This window comes from Arachis hypogaea, chromosome 14 (genome assembly GCF_003086295.3).
Source record: "Arachis hypogaea cultivar Tifrunner chromosome 14, arahy.Tifrunner.gnm2.J5K5, whole genome shotgun sequence".
Classification (NCBI taxonomy): domain Eukaryota; kingdom Viridiplantae; phylum Streptophyta; class Magnoliopsida; order Fabales; family Fabaceae; genus Arachis; species Arachis hypogaea.
In genome coordinates, this window is record NC_092049.1 from 811,481 (window position 1) to 819,209 (window position 7,729).

General features: G+C 34.3%; 1 long non-coding RNA gene and 1 pseudogene across 5 annotated transcripts; both read right to left on the reverse strand.

Annotated features, from left to right (window-relative positions):
- Positions 1-1,348: 1,348 nt before the first annotated feature.
- LOC112740816 (uncharacterized) lies at positions 1,349-3,729 on the reverse strand. 5 transcript variants are annotated; one of them, XR_011870500.1, is made up of 5 exons: positions 3,451-3,729; positions 3,052-3,210; positions 2,129-2,323; positions 1,913-1,984; positions 1,349-1,708 (listed from the first exon to the last, which is right to left on the reverse strand). It is a non-coding gene; the product is annotated as an uncharacterized lncRNA (long non-coding RNA). The 5 variants fall into 5 exon arrangements; XR_003171298.3 differs by having other exon boundaries at positions 2,088-2,323; XR_011870498.1 differs by having other exon boundaries at positions 3,052-3,144; positions 3,451-3,706.
- Positions 3,730-5,425: 1,696 nt separating this feature from the next.
- Positions 5,426-7,484, reverse strand: LOC112740817 (bifunctional riboflavin biosynthesis protein RIBA 1, chloroplastic-like; annotated as a pseudogene).
- Positions 7,485-7,729: the final 245 nt, after the last annotated feature.

Here is a 7,729-nt window from a genome sequence, read left to right on the forward strand (position 1 = left end):
TGGTGGTTTCGAGCTCCTTCTCGAATCTTGTAAGAATTTTTTCAATGCCAATTTCTGAGAAACCACTTGTTAGATCTCAGTAGAACTACACTCAAAATTGTAATTACTATAATATGAAAAGCAAATTCAACAAAATCACAATTGCAGATTGTACGATAACAATTTTTTGTGTGCAAAGATTTAATTCTGGAAATTTTATGCTATATTACTGGAAGAAGGTTTAAAATAAGAATTTACATAGTACTTGCATTCAATTTCTGATTATGTGGATATCAAAGGGGGCTTCATGGGTTGCAATTTTGTTGATTTTTTCATTATGATTCTATTGTTTGTAGAAGACGTTAATTACTTTATTGTGATTTTCCTCCTTTGTGTTATAATAAATTGTAAATTTCTATGGTTACCTACCTACCTTGTTTCAATAGTTAAATCTGAACAGTCAAATATGACAACAAAACTATTCTGGTCAACTCCTTTGAGCCTTGTCTTGTTTCATTCTACTAATAAACTTTTGGCACAGCTGGAGCCTGAATTCCAACCACCAATATCAGAAGTGGTTAAAGCCTTAATACTTTTGGATCTGATCAAGGAGGATCCAATCGAGGGAGTGATGTACCCGCCATACATGATGATATGTGAATGGGAATATAATCCTTGTGTCATTCTTAAAAAGAAATGTAGTTATCACTATCTTCTGATGTACTAAGAAAATGGATGAAAGAATGTCTCAATTGTTATTTTATTGAATAATTTCATTTTATTTGAGCTAAAGAGTTCAGTTTTGTTATTAGTGAACTTAGATGATTCTTTTTGTTCCATTTTTTATTTTTTATTATATTGAATTGGTTGTTTATGATGTTATGTGTATAGCTGAATTCAATAAATTTGGATAACTTTTTTCTGTTGGCCAAGAAACTTGCTCTTTTTCCTTGTCAAAATCATATTGGATTTCTTGCAACTTTGAGGTTGATATCTGAAGAATTATTACTTTCATGCATATATATTAATGACATCTTCCAAATTTTTGAGCTATATTCTTCAGGTTTTCATGTAGTTAGTAGCTTTGGTTTAAACGAATCTTTGACAGACATAAAACTTTCTTGTCATGAAATTGTACGTAAAAAGCTTTTGATTATTGCATAACTGATTTGAATGGCAATTTAGCATAGCATAAAGCTTCGGTGGCTGAATTGGAGGTAAAATATTAACCAAAGTTTTCTTGATATGGTGTAAGATGTAAAATCAAAACACAAAAAAATCATACAAAACTGTATATTGTAAGTATAAAAAGAATGGTCAAGTTTCTTCATCAATTTTTCATCATTTAGGCTCCACGAAGGATTCAATATAAAGCAATGTTGAAGACTTGCAATATGATTAACTAAAAGTCTAAAATAGATTATTCATTCAACGTAACAACTTAATGTATAAAAAACTACTTAAAAGCAATTCGGAAAAGAAAATATCAATGATACATCATACTTCATCCAAACTATACCAGCATCAAATCTTATAAAAGAAGACAGCATGGTCAAACAATGACTATATGCCAAACTGTTTCATATGCAATGCCTTACTCTAAACTAAATAACACCACTAAAGCATGAATTCAATTGCAGGCCTATTAACAGGATCGTGAGCCAAATGCAGCAATCTCTTGTGCATAAGAACATCCACGGCTCTCTCAACATTCACATCCAGTGCTTACCTGCATTCAAATAGAAACCATCATAAGATTAAAAAAAATTCAAACATGATAGCCATGCATCCACATTATTCTATAGCCTTCTGAATGATTCCAGCTAATGATGGGCTTATGCTATACCAACCAATAAAGGATCTTTTCTTGCCTCACAAAGTATGTTCAACATGCCAAAATAAAAACTCTAGCAACAAAAAGTTCTGTTCTTGCCTTTAGTGTGTGATGTAGCTACTGAGAAGAATTTCAAAAGCTTCTATATTTTTTACCGATCCTACTTTCACCCTGCTATTATACACAAATGCAAAATTATATCTCACTATAGAAAGATAGCTAGAAAAATGCAAAACTACAAAATAGGAGAGAAAATAAACATATTTAGCATAACCAGTAAAAAGCATTTTTCAATTTTGATCATCAAGTATCGACCCCTTTTTAAATGTCATCTTCACATGAAGTCCTTCTTGCTTTGTTGTCCCTATCCCAATATGCAGGCATGTATTTGTCAAGAGATAGCTTCCCACTGAATGATTCAAGTGGCTCTTCTAACAGAGGACCGCTGTAATGGTGCTGCATCTGCAAACTCGTGTCCATGACCATGTCACCGTTCAGTATACGAAGAACCTTGAATAAACAAGCAGAAATAATTTTTGAAACAGTTAGGCACTTAGGCAGAGAACACAACCTCAAATGTCAGAGTTTCTATCCTGTCCTATAAATATTCTGCCGTCAGAGATCCGACTACTATGGAAAGAAATCCATAGGAATAATCTAGTTCCAAACTACACATTTTGGTACACTGCTAACTTTGCTAACAAATTTTGAACTACAAAAAATTATTAAGAATATGTTTATTATATAAATCAAACACAAGATTGAGTCAGGCCAGTTCAAAATTATTCTGTTACATCACAAACGGACCAGGCATAACTTTAAAGAAACATAAACAAAGGAATTTAAACTCTTCTTTGATTGATGCAATGGATGGTTCTGCTCTGCCTCATCATTATCATTTGCCCCTGAGATTTAAGAGACATAAACACAGAAATTGAACTAGAACATCATGAACAGAAACATAAACACAGAAATTAAAATCAAAATCATAAAAACAAATACCAAAATTTTTTAAGCCTCATAAACAGAACCCAAAAAAATTCAAACAACCAAATAATCAGAACAAAACAAATAATTGAATGAAATGAATGAAATAAACTCATACAAAAAACCTTAACAAAAAAATAAGTATAACAGAAAAACAATTGAATGAATTCAACGAAACAGATTCATACAGCAAGAACATAAAAGGAACAAAAAAAAAATGAAATCAATCAATGAAGCAAATTCATATATACCTAAGTCTGAGGCTCCATTGAAACTCTGGAAGTAGAGCACCACAACGCTGACGAGGATGCTGACTCGCTGAGACCCACGCCACCACTCTGAGGCTGAAGACGAATGACGCGAAGAGAGAAGAGAGATACGGAGAATGAATGAGACAATGAAGTACTGGGCTGAGGAGATACAGAAAAATATCACAGCTTCTTTCCACCATTTTTTTTAATTGCTTTAAGTTCTTAATTGAAAAATTCTATGCAATTGACAAATCCAGGAACTCATTGATCAAAGCCTAAATCAACTTCCAAACACAAATCACACTATTAACTCTACATTGACAAGTAAAAATATGATTTTTCTTTTCATAACATCGAAAAATCAAGTTAGAAATGAAGCACAATATTGAGAGAGGAAACCTGAATTATAGCTCCAGTTGAACAGAACAGAGCTTCAGGCGGCGGCGGTGAAGAAAGACGCAGTCACGGTGGCAGAGGATGGAGAAAAATGTGGACTTAGGGTTGAATGGAGTGCATACAAAGAGAAGAAAAAACGAAAGGAACTTGTGGTAAATGTAAAAAAATAATAATTACTATTAAAACCCCATATGAGGCATATTTATAAATTATTATTTGTGCCCATCAGAAAAGCTCATAAGACTTGAGCTTATTATAGACAAACCCGATATGGCAGCAGTCATATATGATAAGAAGAACGAATTTGAATCAATATGAGAAAACACTTATTGAGCGAATTGTGCTCTTTTCAAGAGTACTAAATGGTTCGAATGGATCTTTTCAATTGTTCAGTAAAATATAATTTTTTATCTTACACTTTTTAAGTAGAATCAAGAAAAAATATACGAGAAAAATTTTACTCAGTTTTGTAGAGTGAGCACTAATGCTTGAAAGTAGATTGCTTTATTTTAAAAATTTTATTTTATGAGCGAATAATGACCTTACTTCTAAACATTGTAACTTACTCTACAAAACTCAAATCACTCTCAACTTTAGTAACCTTAAACTAGAGTAAAAGTAAAGTTAATCCACAGTTAGTTCCACTAAAAAATTCATTGTGCGTTGAGAACTAAGCATGGCAAAATACTTATTATGGAGAAAAATCCTTCATAAACTAGAATTTTCTACAAACCTTAAAGATCAAGCCATATTCAGCAAATAAAAAAATTGTGTGCTAAATTCCAGTTCATCTAACTTCATTTAGCAGGGGATAAATTTACCAAAATACCCTTTCTAAGGAATTAGCCAAAACTCAAGGTTTTGAGTTTGCTACTTAATGAACGTACAATGACTAGTAGCACAAATTAACTCACAAACAACTTTCTAATAACTACTATAGTCCCGTGGTCTCACTCAAACTCATCTAATTAAGCTAATGAATATTAATTTTCTAGATCAACTAAGTCTCAATTCGTATTTCACACTCATACCCTCAAATTTGAACCAATTAAGTTCAAAGGAGTGAAAAAATCTCAAAAAATTCAGCCATAACATCATCGAATAAACATGAAAACTAAGATTCAACAGTATGCAATCATGTATATTAATTCTATACCACATGCAAGCTCATAAACTAGTATTTTTGGGTTTGCTCTTTGGTATTCATTAGGTACTAATAGATCGGATTACAAGCTTGTATATAAGGGTTTTGTGATATAAATAACATATTGAGTTTTGAGCTTCAAGATGTATTCTAAGTTGTAGGAGCACTCAATAATTTTCAATTTGGTTAATATGGACGAGAAGAGGGGAAGGATTGTTAAATTGTAGTTTGAAATATTTTTGAAATCACAAAAACTTTAAGAGCCTATCAAGTCTTAAGACTTGGGAACAACAAAAGATATATAAGTTCAAATTCAAGTCTGAAAATTAGGTTCAATTTTAAATACACTATCTGAATAAGTGTTTACAAGATATTCTTTTTTCAAGTCTTCTTAGACTAAGCTTGACTCCAATGATCATGAATCCAAGAATCGTGGACATTATCGCCTAAAGCCTTGCTAGGCTAAACTTGACTCAGATCTCGACAAAGAACAATCACTATTAGATCAAAGTACAATGAATACAATAAAGATGTATATGAGATCCTTGTTCGAAGATTTTATGAACCGTAAGAACTACTCAAATATGTGTATGTAAGTATGTTAATCTAGTATGACATATTACAAAAGGTAACCTATATTACATACAACTAGAACACTTTTTCTAAGATTTGAAGACAAGTTAATAATTAAAATGCTCTCTAAAGTTGCACTCATGACTTAATTTTAATTTACTCAATTTAGTTCAAAAAGTTGACATTTGTAACTCACGTTAATCCCTCGACTTCGATGACTTCTTAATTGCAACTTGACAACTTTATACGTCATCTGAAGTATTTTGCCAAACATTAAAAACCTCTATATATAACCACAAACGCAAAATTGTCCAAGCAATGCCTAAATCTATATTATACATGCTACATGGTGCTATACTTTAGCAAAAACTGTTTGAGCAAACCTAATATAGTAGAGAACACCCAAGGAAAAAATCAACCAACTAGCTGGAAAATTTTGAATCAGAGATAGATTCATGATTCCAGTGATCTATCTCGGGGTCCATCTGCAAAAACACACATTTACACTCTCCTCTTCCACTTGCTGGCAGGGAAAAAGAGGGCTATTGGGTAGTAGCACCCTTAGAATCATCAACACCAGGTTTACCATTGCCCCTCTCTAGATTCAGTTCGCTGTTAGATTTAAGTCCATAAACATGACCCATTTTCACACGCTTTGTCTCCAAATATCTCCTGTTTTCCTTTGTAATAAGTGCTACCAAAGGAATCCTTCCAGAAATTGTCAAACCATAACCTTTGAGTCCAACATATTTTGCTGGATTGTTTGTCATCAGCTTCATTGAACGAACACCCAAGTCCCTCAGTATCTGTGCACCAATTCCATACTCTCGAGTCAACAGGCAATCCCAACTCTTCATTGGCTTCTACGGTGTCCCGTCCATCATCCTGCAGGTTATAAGCGCGAAGCTTATGACCCAATCCAATCCCCCTTCCCTCATGTCCACGAAGATAGACCAATACACCTCTACCAGCAGCCTCAATCTGCTGCATTGCAATAGCAAGCTGGCTCCCACAGTCACATCTTGCAGATCCAAATATATCTCCCGTAAGACACTCTGAGTGTACTCTCACGAGAACATCTTGTCCATCTCCAACGTCACCCTTAACCATTGCAATATGCTCCACGCCATCTATAAGTGATCTATAACAGCAAGCATTAAATGGTCCCCACATTGTTGGTATAACAGCAGCACCAGCACGTTCTACTAGTTTATTTCTCTTCCTTCTATATCTAATCAAATCAGCAATAGATACAATTTTCAAATTTGTGCGCTCTACAAACTGGCGAAGCTTAGGCAATCGTGCCATGGAACCATCCTCATCAACAATTTCACATAAGACTGCTACTGGATTCAAACCAGCAAGCATGGCAAGATCAACCGAAGCTTCTGTGTGTCCTGCTCTCTTCAACACACCACCTTCCCTGTATTTTAGTGGAAAAATATGGCCTGGGCGATTGAAATCACTTGGTTTAGAATCACTCGAGGAAAGAGCCAAGACTGTTGTTGCTCGATCACGAGCTGACACCCCTGTTGTGGTTCCATGTTTAGCATCCACTGTCACGGTGAAAGCCGTGCGCAGTTTTTCATCATTGTCCTTGCTGTTTACCATGAGTGGAAGATCCAGTCTCTGGAGATCTTCCTCTTTCATGCTAATGCAGACTATGCCAGTTCCATGCTTAACAATAAAAGCCATGGCCTCAGGTGTTACTAACTCTGCTGCCATGATTAAATCTCCTTCATTCTCTCTGTCTTCGTCATCTACAACAACTACCATCTGAAGGTTCACACTAGTGAGAGCGAATAACCTAAGGTTAAACTAAATTGAATGGGCAGAGAGAGAGAAAGAAATAGGAACCTTTCCGTTGCGAATGTCTTGAATGGCCTCCGGGATGGAAGCAAAACCTTGTGTGGGAGTGTCAAGATCAAATTCATCATCTTCATCAGAAAACCGATTGATTCTCGTAACTGATTCAACCTTTTTGGCAGCATCAGAGCGTAGCGAATTAGAATGCAGTTCTCCCCCTACAGCAGAGAATTTAGAGGAGAGTCGGAGAAACACAAAATCGGACGCATGTCCATTTGTACGGCGCAATCCATTGAACAATTTGAAGCGTTGGGATGCAGAAGCACGTGGGTGGAAAAGAGGTGGTGCGGAGGAATACGAGGAGATATTGATAGAAGAAGAAATAGAAGAAGCCATGGAAGTACTATGTTTTGAATGGGAGGGATTGGGTTTGGGTTTGGGGTTGAGGCAAGTTGGTTGGAGACAAAATATATCTATTTGTTTGAATCGATCTGATGTTCCAAAAGAACGTATATGTTGCTGGTATGTCTAAAATGAGTACAATAAATATGTGTTTATTGGATGTGTCATGTTTATATAGATTGTTAAATTTTATTAGATAAAAATTAAAGGTATTATAAAAAAAGAGTATTGATTGACTCTACTAAATACAAAATATCTTAATATATAAATAAATACTTTAAATGATAATACTTCAATATACAAAACTTTAAATAATAAGAAAATCTTATTTTTAAATAATTAATTATAAAATATATA